Source organism: Triturus cristatus, chromosome 6 (assembly GCF_964204655.1).
Source record: "Triturus cristatus chromosome 6, aTriCri1.1, whole genome shotgun sequence".
Classification (NCBI taxonomy): domain Eukaryota; kingdom Metazoa; phylum Chordata; class Amphibia; order Caudata; family Salamandridae; genus Triturus; species Triturus cristatus.
Genome location: NC_140589.1, coordinates 858221244 through 858238132, shown reverse-complemented (window position 1 = coordinate 858238132; position 16889 = coordinate 858221244).

Below are 16889 nucleotides of genomic sequence, written 5' to 3'. Positions count from 1 at the left end.
ACGCATCGTACTTGCTCGTTTGTAGAATGAAGCTCCGGATACGAGTCGGTCGTAAGGTAAGCCTACGGATAGCATTGGGAAGGCATTTTTGGCGACATCGGAATCGACCCCTAAGTGTGAAACTCAGGCCTGGTAATGTAGCACAGATGGACACTGTATATATGGAAATATCACACATAAGCAAATGGAAAACTTGGCAGTTGTGCATATATGGAAGGGAAGTATGGTAAACAGTCAGAATATCAAGTCTTTCTTGTCGACTTGCACTAATATCGAGTGCAAAATATGGTGATACAAAAATATTGACTGCTGTGGTCAAGAACATCGAGTCTAAAGTAAGTAATATAGTTTTTACCAATATCGAAGTCATTATATCATTTGAAAAAGTATAGTTGCTAAAAATATTGGTTTTTTAGTTAGTGTTATGTATTTTAGTATGTATTTTAAATGTATGTGTTCTATTTTTAATAAGTATTGCATTTGTTTTTTAATAGATGTGTTAATTTTTTAGGAGTTATTAATTTTATTTTAAGTCAATTTTGTGTTTTAGTTCCTTAGCTGGTGGTGGGTTTATAGGGGAATAAGGTGGGAAGTAATTTAATTATAATAAATGTATTAATAATTTTTAGACGTTATTAATTTTGTTTTAGTTAAATTTTGCGTTTTAGTTCCGTAGTGGGTTGTGGGTTCATATGGGAATACGGTGGGAAGTAATTTAATTATAAATAATTTATTCATATTTTTTATTACTTAATATTAATGTATTTAATATTTTGGGGCCGATTCCGATCCTGTATCTTTTTTTTTCTGTACGACTCGTATCCGTATTTTTTTCCGTACGAATCGTACAAGTCACGTCCGACCCGTGAAGTACGATTCGTACGGAAAAAGTACATACGATCGGCCGATCTGTACGAATCGTATCGGGAAAAGTTGTACGAGACAGACCTGGACACTTTTCCGTGTGAATCGTAAAAATACAGTCCGAGCGTACAAGTACGATCCGGACCGGCTTTCCGATTTACGATTCGTACGGAAAACGTCCCGTACACGGGGAATGACTTTACCCGTTACGAAGCGAACTTTGTATGACTCGTATCCCAGGAAAAGTTGTTCCCGGGGTGTGAGTCGTACATCCCCCAGTGCGTATGTACGGTGCGTACCCCCAGCGCGTATGTACGCGTACATACGCGCTGGGGGTACGGTGCGTACATACGCGCTGGGGGTACAGTGCGTACATACTCAACGCACGGGGGTGTATGCCTGTACGACTCGTACCCCTGGGGACTCAGCTTTTACAGCTGTTATTGGCTCCCGTAAAAAAAGAGCCATAAGGAGTGACGTAGGGACGAATCGTACTTGCTGGGCCGTAAAACGCTGCTTACATACGTACGGACATCGCGTACAGGCTGTTCCAGATCAGAATCGTAGTTTTTTTTTACCCGTACGGTCTTTTGTACGATTCGTACGGAAATAGGCTTTCTGTACAAATCGTACTTCCTAGGTTGTACGGACAGTTTACCGGGTACGAGTCGTACGGAGAAAACGCTCCGTACGACGATTCGTACGCCCTTTTTCCAGGATTGGAATCGGCCCCTTTATATTGTTAATTGTGGGAATGAATTTATTATTAATTATTTATGAATTGATTGTTAATTATTATTAATTAATTGGTAATTATGTTAATTGAGTTGTTTTTTGAGGAGCAGGTTGTGGGTTGATAGGTGAGTAGGGTGGGAAGTAATTTAATTATAATACAATTATCAATTTTATAAATATAATATTTAATTAATTTTATTTTGAAGTGTTAATTGTGTGAATTAATTTATTAATAATTATTTATATTTTGCTTGTCAATTGTTAGCAATTGATTAATTAATTGATAATTAATTATGGTAATTGTGTTATGTTTTACAAAATTGGTGGTGGCATTTATAGGGGAATATGGTGGGTGGTAAATTATTTATAATTAATTAAGTATTTGTTAATTACTGCTAATTAATGAATGAATTATTAAATATGGTAATTGTGTAATAATTTGGATGTGTGAGTTGTGGGGTTTATAGAGGTAAATGGTGGGAAGTACATTTTTTAAAGTTAATTGATGTTTTGTTGTTAATTGTTATTAATTTATTAATTTAAAATTAGTTATGGAAATTGTGTAAATAATATTTGGTGTGTGTTTTGGTGTTTATTGGGGTAGATGGTGGAAAGTAATGTATTTCAAATTAATGATCCATTAGTTGATCATTAATATTCATTTATTTATTGATAAATATTTTTGGTAATTGTTTTGTTTTCATTTTGTTTTGGGATTTATATTCAATGGCTGTAATGTTTGGTTTTATCCCCTCCGCTAGCCAATACTTTCTCTACTCTTGCACTTGCTGGATTGGGAATAGTAACTTATTTCCCTCCGCTATCCAACACTTTCCCTACTGTTGCACTCATTGGAGTGGGAATAGTACATTTTTCCCCTCCACTATCCAATACTTTCCCTACTGTTGCACTTGGTGGAGTGGGAATAGTGGATTATTTCCCTCCGCTATCCAATACTTTCCCTACTGTTGCACTCACTGGAGTTGGAATAGTAATTTTTACCCCTGCGCTATCCACTACTTTCCCTACTGTTGCCCTTGCTTCAGTGGGAATAGTAATTTTTACCCCTCCGCTATCCAACACTTTCCCTGCTGTTGCACTCCCTGGAGTAGCAATAGTAATTTTATCCCCGCCACTATCCAGCACTTTCCCTATTGTTGCACTCGCTGGAGTGGGAATAGTAATTTTTACCCCTCCGCTATCCAACACTTTCCCTACTGTTGCATTTGCTGGAGTTGGAATAGTACATTTTTACCCATGCGCTATCCAACACTTTCTCTACTGTTGCACTCCCTGGAGTGGGAATAGTATTTTTGTCACCTCCGCTATCCAACACTTTCCCTACTGTTGCACTCATTGGAGTTGGAATAGTAATTTTTATCCCTCCGCTATCCAACACTTTCCCTACTGTTGCACTTGCTGGAGTGGGAATAGTAATTTTTACCCCTCCGCTATCCAACACTTTCCTTACTGTTGCATTCCCTGGAGTGGGAATAGTAAATTATTCCCCTCCGCTATCCAACACTTTCCCTACTGTTGCACTCATTGGAGTGGGAATAGTAATTTATATCCCTCCGCTATCCAACACTTTCCCTACTGTTGCACTTGCTGGAGTGTGAATAGTAATTTTTACCCCTCCCCTATCCAACACTTTCCCTACTGTTGCATTCGCTGGAGTGGGAATAGTAAATTATTCCCCTTCGCTATCCAACACTTTCCCTACTGTTGCATTTATTGGAGTGGGAATAGAAAATTATTCCACTCCGCTATCCAACACTTTCCCTACTGTTGCACTCGCTGGAGTGGGAATAGTAATTTTTACCCCTCCGTTATCCAACACTTTCCCTACTGTTGCACTCGCTGGAGTGGGAATAGTAAATTATTACCCTCCGCTATCCAACACCTTCTCTACTGTTGCACTCACTGCAGTGTGAATAGTAATTTTTACCCCTCCCCTATCCAACACTTTCCCTACTGTTGCATTCCCTGGAGTGGGAATAGTAAATTATTACCCTCTGCTATCCAACACCTTCTCTACTGTTGCACTCACTGCAGTGGGAATTGTAATTTTTACCCCTCCGTTATCCAACACTTTCCCTACTGTTGCACTCACTGGAGTGGGAATAGTAAATTATTACCCTCCGCTATGCAACACTTTCCCTACTGTTGTAGTCGCTGGAGTGGGAATAGTAATTTCTTCCCCTCCGCTATCCAACACTTTCCCTACTGTTGCACTTAATGTAGTGTAACATGTAGTTTAAAAAAATTATAAATATTTTAATTTATAATATATATATGTATATATTTTTTTATGTTACAGGTGTATGTATGTACATATATGTATTTATAATTTTTAATATATTTCTAACATTTTATAATGTATTAAAATAATTATTTAATAATTATTATTAGGTAAATATATACTACATATTACATATGCATGTTTAATTTATTTTTACATTACATTTATTACTTATAATTGTTAACATTTTCTAATAATTCTAAATATATATTTTTTAAGTTATATGTATTATTTAATTTATTTTACATTATTTTTTATACATTAAAAAAACGATATGTTGTACTTTGATATTTTTAACAATGATATTTTTTTCTCTCGATATTTAAGTACTTACCATTACGAAGATAGGATGTCGATATTTTTGACATCGATATTTATGAACCGATATTTTAGGAACACAATATTTTGTCACTTGATATTATGTCAGTGATACGGGAAGTATGTAGTCTAGACTCCAAGGCTGAGGTATTGCAGGAACCTGCCCCCAGCATGAAAACACAAGATGAATAAAAAGGAATGAGGGAGCTCCCTCGGGAGTGGACCACCATCCCTAGAGTTTACTGTTGGCTGGGTGTTAATGATTGACCCAGAGTACACAATGGAAGTGTGGCCCGGTGGTACAGAGCTTCCCAGATGTGTGAGATAGAGGACCTCGGCCTAGAGCCTAGGAAAGCCAGGGGCGCTACATGGGCCTCTAGATTGATGGAGGCAGAGGCCTAAAACCTCTAGTCTTGGTCGATTCAAAGACAGCACGGACTGTATGCTGAGATTGGATCCCCGGGCACCAGAAGAAATACCTCTGGTGTTTGGTGTGGTGGCTTTCAAGGTTTGAACTAGACACTGATTTAGTTTGTTTGAGGGTCTACTGCCAGCTGAGAACATTTGCAAGCAGATCATATTACTCGGGGGCTAAGGTAAAGTCAGGCCTCTCCAAGAGTACTGTGTACCCTTTGACTTACCTTCCAGATTGGATCTGGAGGACATTATCCCTGAGCAAAATAAAGTATTCTACAATACAGACCTAGTGATAATCCAGAGAAACACTGTTCAATTGTTGGTTAGAAAAATGCTCCTGAACTATGACACCTAGCGTAAACATATACATTTGTGGAAAAAGTGCTGTATGAAAGTTGAGGTAGTCCTAGAATGTTTGACAAAATATGTGGCCGATGGACTGATGCCAATGTAGTCCACACATGAGAAAAGCTCAAGATGGCAGGCATGGACACACGTGCAGTGTTATAGGTTAAACATTGCTCGAAGTGTTATACAAAATTACAAAGGGGACTAAAACTGTGTTTTGTACTAAGAGGTATAAACGTTGAACCAGGGTTGGGCGTTTGGGGATTGACGGGCTGAAAGATTTCATATTTGACTCAGTTTGGTTACACCTGACTTGTGTTTGTCTTTTGTGTTATTTATTTTGAAAATGCAATAAAAATAGTTTTTAAAAAATTCACATGATGACGGCTTAACATAATTTTCAACACAGAAGTGATGATTCTATTGACAACCCTACACCCAGGCGCGGATCGTCCATTGGGGCGTTGGGGCGTAGCCCCCCCCCGCCCCCGCGCACCCGCCCGCGCCCGCAGCTCCCTCGGTGTCTCTGAACTTAGTTTACTTAAGTTCAGAGACGCCGAGGGTGGGGAGAACTAACTGACAATGCATGTCAGTCAGCATGACGTCGGACCGTGGGCGGTCCGGCGTCATGTTGACTGACATGCATTGTCACAAGCCAGGGAAAGGCAGCACAAGTGCGCATGAGTGGGTATGGAGATTAATTTTTAGTCCGTGCCCAGTCATGCGTACTTGTGTTTTTACTGCCTTGCGCATGCCCATTAGGAGCCCCTCGGTCTCCTAATGGGCAGGCGGTGGGCGTAGCGTAAGCTGTGCCCTCAGCCAATCCTGGCGCTGCTGGCAGTGCCAGGATTGGCTGAGAGGGGTTGGCAGGCCCCTCCAGTACCGTTAGTGAAGGCGCCCAGGGGTTCAGAGGTCTGAGAGGTGGCGTGGACCCGTGGACCGGCTGTGAGGTAAGTTTTTAAAAAACATATTTCATTCCCCCCTCCGTGCGCGACCTCCCCCCCCTCCTCCCCCCCGCGAGCCGCTACTGCACCTATCTGTACGATTGTTTCACATCTTCAGATACCGTGAGTCATCCCTGGTAAGTCGACTTCGATGAAAGTGGAACCGCCTCACATGACACTGCCCTGGGCTCTCTAATCCAAACCTCGAGTCCCAGAGAAGTGCGACGTCCATGAAATACGGGTTTACTTAAACCTGGGCAGTTATTGGCTCGCCATATGTAACGTTTTCCTTAATTTTTCGGTGGGGCTCTTTTCTCTGTTCTAGGAGTGATAGCCAACAACCCCAGCCCCCTATAGAGTGCTGTACCTAACTGTAAGAGAGAGAAGGGAACAATGAGGAATGAAACAATGCTTGGATAATCTATTTATATTCACCGAAGGCGGCTGCAGAAATTGGGTAGTCATGAGAGTCTATGCGTTATTTCTTTCTACAAACTCCGTCCTCAGCGAAATTGGCAGCAGGGAAAAGTTGAATAGTAAATTTATTCTGGCTTACTTAAGTCACAGGCAGGCTGTTTTTTTACACTAGGTTACGATGTAAGGCACCTGCTGCTACGATCTGTGAGTATCCAGAACTTTCTGGATGTAAGACGAGAACCGTGGTGTTAATGCATTTGCTGGAGTGACCTGTGTGCACTTTTATCTCATGTTTAACTCATAAAATAGCTCAATGGGTTAATGTACCTGCTGCACAGCATTACCTATAGATGTGGGTCACAGATTTATGTTTTATATAAGACCGCTCAGTGAGGTTCATATTTTTGTTGCACATGTTGGTATATGCTACATGCAGGAAATGAGGGGGATAAAGCAGGATCAGGGAACCAGCAGCTGTTATGGGGCAGGCGCTGGTGTCTTGCTGATGCAGTGAGTACGCTGAATTTGGTTAAATGTAATTTGCCAACAATGGGATACAGTGTCTGCTTTCTGTTCAGAGCAACAGCCTAAAGGGGGTGAGGTAGCTTTCTCACTTTCACTTGTCCTAACTCCACTGGATGGGAAAAAAAGACACTTAGGTTATCACTTCCTAAATACTTAAGAGAAACTACGATTTAGAGGCAGGTTTTTGAATATGCATTCACTCTAAGAATGTCAGACATATTTGCCTGAATGAATAACAACACAAAAACCAATTTAAATGCACTAATTTATTTTATTTAAATATTTTATAGCGCTACTCATCCCAATATAGGGTGTCGGAGCACTTTAGAGCACATTCATACACAGTGATTAATTTGCAAACAAATAGGTGCCAGGGCTCTTGTCAAGAGGCAGCTTGCACCATCCTCCTGTCTCATGTTAGCGCTGCCTAAAACAGAACCAACTACTAACCATGAAACCCTGCAAGTGGCGTAATGGCCAAAGCTGCCGATTTGGAGCTGAGGAACCAGGTTCTAGGCTCGGCGTGGCTCAACATCCTTTGATTATGGACAAGTCACTTAAGCTCCGTGTGCCAGTGATTGTGTCCTTAACTGGTGCTATAAGCGCCAGTTTTTATGATTAACTGGAAATCACCAGCTCAAATTAAGCACTGCACGCATACGTTATAAAGACACAATAACTCATACAAGTCTGTAAATCAAGGTAATGGACATGTAGCATAAGACTACAAGAGTTACAAGGTATAGAAGTCAAATATCATCCATACTAGTAGGCATTATATGTTATAAGTGCATGGACGGGAGAAACAAAGTCTAGATTTAAAGCGTAACTCGGTGGTTGAGGTTGTGTCATACATCCACAACATTTACGCCCTACCAGTTTCAAATGTCACCAGCCGCCACTGCCTACAACATCCTCCTCCAGACTTTAGGATGAAGAAAAGTACATGGGGGCATATTATCAAGAAACGGCGTTAAAATTATCGCCGCTTTAGCGGCAGAAAACTGCCGCTAAAGCGGCGATAATGGGCTTGATAATATGCCCTTGACAATTCCAATAGAAGCCCATGTTTTGGTGTCAACATGGGCTTCTATTGGAATTCTCTGCGGCATATTATCAAGCCCATTATCGCCGCTTTAGCGGCAGTCGCTAAAGCGGCGATAATTTTAACGCCGTTTCTTGATAATATGCCCCATGGTGCGCGCCAATTCTCGAGTTACCCAAGAGATAATCTGAGATTTCAACGTCTTTTACGTTTTCAAGGTCTGTATGTATTTCAAGTATGCCAGTCTACCAATGTAATTACAGTATTAGCCGTTTATGTAGTACACATACAAGATGAGTTGTTTTTGTAACCTAATAGGTGTTAATTACTACATAAGTTAAAGGATTTACATTTATGCGTTTCAGGTTACATGCAGAAGTTTGTAGCAGACACATACCACACTGAAGTACTTTACTCAGGGTTGGAGCTACAGAACACAAAGATCTCTGCAGCAAACGTGTTAACTGATTGGGTAACCGGATCTTGCGAATTTTCCTCACCCTAGATCAGATGTGACTCGTCACAGCACACAGCAGTGCCCTGTGCCTTTTGTGTCCAAGTCAGACTCGAAAGACACCAGGAGATGCTTCTGCCTGTCAAACCCATGCAGCATTGATTGGCAACGCTCATAAGTGAGCAAAATAGGTTACAAAGGCGATATGGTGTGCACAATTCGCACTTAATGTTCCTAAAACTTTGTGCCTTGTCGTAGTCTCCTTTCTATATTGGTTAGTGCTGTCGTCCATGTTTTTCTGTGCCCCATGGTCACTGTCAAAGTCCTACTTCTGTTTCTAAGGCATGTTGCCATATGTTTGATAATCTAGTCCAGTGGTTCTTAACCTATGGTCCGGAAATCCCTGCTGGTCCGCGATATGTATTCAGGGGGTCCACCACTGCTTAGAAAATTAAACAATATTAACAAATTAATAAGGAATATGTAAAAATAGAAGCTCAATTGAAAATTGTAAAATGTTTAGTAGATTTGAAGCAATTTGCAGTTGAATGGCAAACAATGAAGTTGGTATCCTCAGATAGATACGTGGGAGCAGTGCAACTGAATTACACAGAATAAAGGGCCATATGTATCAAGCAAAATTGCGATCGCAAATGCCGAAATTCGCCGAATTTCGGCGTTTGCAATCGCAATTTTGCTAAGTGGTATGTATGAAGGCAAATCTGCGTGCAAAATAAGGAATCGCAAAATTTGCGATTCCTTATTTTGCAATTGCATTTAAGGAATCGCAAATTTTGCGGTTCCTTAAATGCAATGTAAGAAGCACCAAAAAAGTGCAATTTGGCCATAAGGAATCGTAAATTACCACCAACTACAGGTTGGTGGTAATTTGCGATTTCTTTAAAAAATGCATATTTTTCCATTTTTCAAAGTGGCATTTGGCGCACACACATGCCCTTAGTATGTGCGCCACATGTGCACCCATGCTCATTTCAGGGGTGCAACAGAGTGTCCTTTTGACACCCTGGCACACTTGAAATTGCATTCTAAATTTGCGATTCTCTAATTGAGAATCGCATAGAGAATCGCAAATAAAGAATGTCTTCGCATTCATTCCTATGGGCCTCAAGGCCCATAGGAATGAATGGGGAGGTATTCCTTAATTGCGAACTGCAATTTGCAATTCGCAATTAAGGAATATGTAGGATTCGCAAAATTATTTGCAAATCCTACATACATAGCATTTTGTGATTCTCAAATAGCGATTCTCTAAAAATTGCTATTTGAGAATCGCAAAACCAAAGTTCCATACATATGGCCCAAAGTGTGGACAATGGTTACCGTCAGTTGAATTTAGAAAAGTCCCAGCCTTCCCATACATATTTTTTTAGATGTGTTTGTTTGTGAGTTACATAAATTATTCCGTTGTTTGCTTATTTGTTTGGTGAATGTTTATTTATTTGTTTGTTTTTAAGCCGCGCCCTTATTTACATTGGCCAGGCCACTTTGAGAGACCCCTCAGTTTTTTCATCCCACTTAAAGCCCTGTCTCAATCTATTCTATTTCTCTGTCTAAACCTCTTTCCCTGTCTGCCTACCTCAACTCCTACTCTGTTCTCTCTCAACTGCGTCATCCTAAGGATTTTTGACATCCAAGCTAAAACACATTTTCACTGTTATTGTGTGACCATGTTCAGGTTTACCATAAAACTCAAAACTTGCTCCTTACGGGGCCCAAAATGTCTTGCCCTGGCCTCCGCAAATCCTTAAAATGACACTGAGTATCAGAGCCTGTTGTAGCTGTGTTGTTTTCAAAAATGTATATTTCTAATTTTGCGTGCTAAGTTCATTCCTTTCTATTGCTGGAGTGCTAACAGGTTAGTAACAGCACAGTGACGGATTTGTTTTTTCATGCCAGGTTACCTGCGGCTGAAAGCCACAGCCTTACGCAAGTTCCCTCTTCCCTAGGGTAAAACAAACTTCCTTTGCCATCTTAAATACAGGGGATTATCCACAATAAACATCAAGCATTAGCAAATGTGTGTGTGTGTGTGTGTGTGATTAGTGCACTTGTGTCTGAGAAAAAAACAGGGTGACAGGTTACTCAGAGGCGGAGGAAGAAGACTGACTGCAGAGACCAAGAGTGACTGTCAAAAGGAGATGGGAAAAGAGACTGAATAGATGAAGGATGGCAGAGAGGAGACCAAGTAACAGCGTGCAGGGAGGAATGATACAGTGGAGGGGCAGTGAAAGGCATTACAGAGACAAAGGTTATCGTGGGAGTGAAAGAGACAGGCAGCAGAGAGGAATATTAGCCGTGAAGACCGAGAGACAGATCTCAGAGAGAAAGAAAAGTTTAGGGGAAGGCAGACTGAAACAGACACTGCAGTGAGAAATGTTGGCACAGCAGCACAGTAAGGCAGCCTGCAATTAGGAAGTTCTGAAGTGAAGAAAAATGGGGATAGCTGTGGAGTGACAGACTGCAGAGAGGAGGTTTTGGGAACTTTAGGGAAGTATGGGGCAGGTGACAGACAGCAAAGAGAATGGTTAGCTAAACAGCACAGAGAGACAGACTGTGTTAGACCTGTTGGGAGATCTTCCTCCCAACATTTTGCCTTCCTCCTTCGTTTTTGCTGGTATTAGGGCTCTATTGCACTTTATCACTGCTAACCATTCCTAAAGGCCTTTTGCTCTTTCCACTGAACATGATAATATTGTTTCATCCCCAATTGGCATATGTAATGTACTTATTAGTCCCTAGTGCAGTGCATGTACATGTGCCCAGGAGCTGTACATTAAATGCTACTAGTGGGCCTGCAACGCTGCTCGCGCCATCCAATGTTGCAGGCCTCTCATTGAAGAGCCTGTGTGTGCAGTGTACACTGTTATGTCGACCAGGCAAAATACAATTTTTGCCAGGTCCAAGCCTTCCCTTTTCATACATATATGTCACCAGCAGGGTAGGCCCTGGACAACCCAGAGGGCAGGGTATAATGTATTTAAAAGGCAAAGGCATGTACTTATAAGGTTTGCATGTTCTGATATGGAAAAATACTTAAATTCATTTTCACTACAGCAAGGCTTGTATCTACCAGAGTATAACATTGGGATTTCCCTATTATATTTTATGTGTAATTTCCAAGTCGGAAGACATGACTGATTCAGGTTTGGTGTCTCTGGGATCTTAATTTAAAATCCTAACTTATGGTAAAGTCAGATTTTAAATTACAATTCTGAAAATGCTCTTTAAGAAAGTTGAAATTTTCTTGTTTTAGCCATTTGGTGCCTGTAGTCTGTCTCTGGTCACATGACTGGCTGTAGTTGGTAGTTGGGATTTGTGTATTCCTCCTAGACAGCCACACACAATGAGAGCTTAGGTGTGTCTCAATGGGCTATCTCTGGCAGGGTGGAGCTGAGCACAGCCTTACTTATACCTGAATACGCTGCGTCCTGTCCACCCAAGGAGCTACATAACCCCCTGTAGTGAGTCTGGAGCCAGGGCAGGAAGAGAGGACACCTGTGCACTTCAAAGGCATGTCTGTGAAGTCTCCCCCTCTTCAAATGACTGCTAAACAATGCATCCCTTAGCAGAATCGGCGCATCGCCTCAGCTGAGCTGCGCCTCTTATAGCAGAACTGACGCATCGTTGCTGCTGCATGGACCCGTCACAAAAGACTATCTTCGTTGTCATCTTCCACATCTGGGACAGATGCATCATCTTTGGAACCACCACTGCGTGAAGCCTTTCCCAGCGCAAGCTCCTCGCATCCTTCGTTGACGGCAGCATCGATGACAAAACTCTGCATTACAGCTTTACTGCTCATCGGACCCCATGCATAGGCTCTGCTGCGCCTCGCATCCTTGCACTGGACTTTGCATCACAAGCCCCGTAGACAGGATCATTGGCGTCAATGCAACAGAACCTCGCAATGCAGCCTTGCTTCAGCTCGGAAACAACGCATTGCCTCTGCTTTGCAACGCAGCTTCAATGCTGATCCAAGCAACCTGGATTTAAGGTACTTTGGGGCATATTAGCAAGGACATGCGGTATTTTCCGCAAAATGCGCTTAGCGCGTTTTTTTTTATTGCCGCCTATCGCCGGATATTATCCCAGATATAACACGCTATTAGCAACGTTTATCTCTAATGCGATAAAATATCCAGCGATAGCGGCTAAATGCATGAATAGCGCTGGAAATCCAGCGATATTAACATATTAACGCCAATGGTGACCTAACCTGACAATCCACCTCCCATTGATTACACAGGTAAGTAATGTTTTGAGCAGGTGTTAGATTCTGGCGATAATCACGCCTAGCGTGACTTTTTGTATCGCACAGCCTGCGTTGCTAATAGGCGATAGCTGTGTTAGCGACTGCTTTCAGTCGCTAACAGTTTGGGTACGCCCACTTTGCATGTCATTAGCGATAAATATCGCTGACATGCAAAGCGGGCCCCAAACCGGTCGCTATCGCCTGAAAGCTGTCGCTAACTGCTGTTAGCGACAGCTTGCCATTAGGGCGATAAAAAAATTGCCGCTTCAGCGGCAAAAAGTGCCGCTAAAGCGGCGATGAAGCCCTTGCTAATATGCCCCTTTGTTCATTGGGCATAACTGGGTGCCTGTAGCTGGTCTCCCCTCCATCGCGGTAAGCCAGAACTTGTGCCTTTGTCCCGGACCCACACAACCAGGTATCCCCAATGGTAATCGCAGGAAACAGACAAGAAGGGAACAGCCATAAGAGGGGAATTTGTGGAATAATACTCATTGGGGGATCTTAGCTGTCTCCCACTCTCTGCACCTGAAACCCTGCCCATTGCAGAAGTGCCCAAAGAAAACGTTGCTCACTATTGCCCATCACAGCCTGAACATTGTGGTCCCAAAGGTGGAGTGGCTCTCCTGCACCAGTGACGGATTTAAGACCATGGACCACCTAAGCCCCGCATAATGTGGGGAGGAGTCCCCGAGTCTCTGGTAGCTCACATATGTTCGTAGGCTTTCGGTTGATTTGGGGGTCCTTGAGGGTTGTGGGCTGCCCGCCCATCCCACAACGCACGTGCACGTGGTATGTCTTGCATACATATAAGTGAAACATACTTGTCATGAGCAACGTAAACCTGTACATTAAAGTGGGAATTTGCATCCTGAAATTATAACATTTATTTGCAGGTTTACACACACGAAAGGCTCTGTGGCATACCCAGGTTAGCCCGACTCTCAATCTATGGCCGATATAAAGATTTGGTCCCAGGATCCGTGGTTGGGAGCTAAACTTCTAGACTACATTTCCTCTCTAAAACACCACACAATGAGAATTCTCTTACCCCCACCCCCCTCCCCCGCCACAGATCAAATAATGGTGTTCCTTTGACAATAGAGTGCTTATAGTACACTGTTGTCTGTTTCCTGCGATGAGTGACTTACAACCTGGGTGGGCTGTCTTTTTCAGTATGCTTCTTTTTTGTCTTCGGATGAATTACACTGACGTCGATTTCTCAAAATATTGTATTTCATAGGCCTACTTACTGTCTTCACTCATAGTTGGGCCGTTATATGTAGACAGCAAGTGAAAGAACAAGTGGGGCTACAACTCTCTAATTTAAAGCTTAAAGGGCCACCGTGAAATCAGTAATGTCTGAACATTTCTTTTTACAGGGATTTAATCTCTCAGGAAGTATTTTTTTTATTTACAAACTCTGGGTTGCTAGCTTCAGCAAGGTAACGCCTTTTGTTGCAGACACTTTCGTTGCTGTCTCTCGTGCTCTTCAAATTATAACGTTCAGATCCTTATCTAGGACTGGCACTCAGTGACGTCAGTGGCAGAACACACAAAGGAACAAAAACAAACGGTCTTTGTTCCCACCGTTCATGAAATTTGAATAGATTATTGTTCTTTGAGGTGTTTGTAAATACCCCACACCAAGAGCACCATTCGTGAAAAATCAGAAATGGCCATGCTCTGGAAATAACCCGAGGTGACTTCAGTATTGCTTGTTTGAAGAGAAGTTGAAGGTCTTCACTTGTTATGTTATGAGTGCCTCGTGAGCCAACGTTTTCAATGTCTGCGAAAGTGAAGATGGTGTTCTTGGGGTCGAAGGTTAAGCAAAGTAGTTCCACGCTCTTGCTGCCTGGACACAGACAAATCTTCCTGTGGAAGAGCCTCGCATTAATCAAAAACAGAAAGCAGGTTTTCGATGGGGGGTGTGTAAATATTCATCACCTTCCCCAACTTTGAGTGCCAGTTAAATTTCAAGAAAAATATACATAATCACTTTTTGTAAAGAAATTCTCACACACAAAGATCATTGCGGGAGGGGAATCAGAGTAAGGCAGAGGCTGCTGGTAAACTTTGAAAGTGGTGAGGGTGAATGATCTCCATCAAATTCGGTCAAGCATGTGAGCGGCCAACCTTGGTCTCCCTCACAAGGGTTCAGGAAAGGAGCCCTCCCCCACGGTTGCATAACAGGGACAAATTGTGCATTTCGAAACACACATTTCCCATGGAATTTAGTAAAAAGCATTGATTCTAAAGGCGGACTGTTGAGATTATGTTAAAATGTAATAAGGAATGAAGTGTATGCTCCTGTGGGTTCTTTATGTGGCAACTGCGGCATGGAGAGATAGTGAGGTGATTGTGCTGCTTTGCTCTCCTCAGGTGAACTAGACTCATTATTTACTTCGATATGTGTATTAATAACATGACAAGTGGCGACGAGTAACCTGAGGATTAGGAGCTGGCGTGCCATACTTCGCTTAAGGATTTGAGGAGGTGGACCACAGAGGAAGGAGCATCACCATCGGTTTATGAAGGATGTTGGTAGGGTGGTGTACTTTGAAAAGATGTGTGAAGTCTGACCAGAATTGCAGGATATATTTACAGGGGTGAAGAGGCGCTTACCATTGTTATTTTTCTAATACAACGTCGCGTGGCTTTCTGCTCTGCACAGCTCTCACACGCAGCAGTGCTACTCAGATGCACGGCTGCTCTTTTGGAAGGTCCACCTCCCTGTTAAGGCACTGATGTCATCACATGGGGTCACACAATGTAACCGCGTGTAACAGTCATTTTGGATTGAGTGGTTGGATTGGGATGTCGGCATTGTTTTAGGGGAAGAAGTAGCGGTCCGCTACTCATTTTACAAGATTGTTCTCATTAGCAGTTTTGGTCAGGAGCACGATGTTGGTGGCTGGTTTATGTGGATTCTACTACATTTTTCACAATCATTGTGGATTATGGTAAGAGAATTTTTCTTCCTGGGAATTTATCTGTTCTGTCAACAACATAACTTGTCTGCTTTCCTTGCATGATTGTTAACATTCAACTTTATTCAAGGGATAATATCATTGAGCGTCTCAGAAACTATTGGCGATGTGTGGACATAGAACTAGTCCTATTGGTGAAGTGTGAAGGTTGAACAATTCCATGAACCACATCATATGCACACAGAGTTTTTGCATCAGTCCTCCGCGGGCTTTCAGGCCATCAGGATCAGAACCTACATTGAAATGGGCTGAATGGAAGGCATATTTTTCAAATGACATTGCTGCAGTGGATGAGTCAAGTCAAATGTCTCCAGAACAGGTAAAAAGGAGTCTATTCTATTCTTTGAATCCTCAGGGGCTCAAAGTGTACGATCAGATGCTTAAAGCATTGGTTTCAGGAGATGTAAACTTTCTTAATTCAGCGCTACTTGATTTTGATAACTATTTTGTGTCAACAGCGTGTATTGGTATAGCTAGATTTAAACTATTTCAGTGGCAAGGCAAACAAGAAACTGTGGATGAATATGTAGTTGAATACAAATTCAACAATAGCAATGGCAATAGATTGTAAATTTGGTAATCTACATGATGATTTGATTAAGGATCAAGTGGTGGTTATGCATGTTAGTAACCCTGTTATCCAAGATCGTCTTTGGGTCAATGGTAGTAGTAAAATACTTTATTTCGATTGAATTTACAATCATAAAAAGTTCATTTGAAGCTTTACAACATTATAAAAATAAAAATCAGTTTGCCCACTGACTGCTTAAAAAGGGAGGCAATTTACATAAAAACACTGACACTCTAAGAACAACAATAATAGCGCAAATAATCAGTAAAAATTCAGTTTGGTAATGGCTGTTGAGGGAAGCAGACATTTAGGAGTAAACACTAACACTCTATATACAGGAATAATAACCGAATAAGCGGTAAAATCCTAAGAAACATTTGCCGATAGTTGAAAATGAATTTTCAAGCAGGCTTTAAGAAAGCAGGCTACAGTTTTGGCTACATACGGGGTATCTAGATTTTGAAGTGCCAGAAGAGCCGGTCTGCATCTTCTCAGCCCTATATGTCGAAGCAGAGGAACCAGCCAACGTTTCCGCGGGGACTTATAGAAACCGCAGAAAAAGGTTACATGCAAAGTTGACTGGCGAATAAGACCGTCACAGGGACAGTTTGGTAGTTCCCGTGACCAGTCTAAGGGCACAGGCAATGAAACAAGACGATAAAATAGATCAAACCGAAATCTGGTTAAAA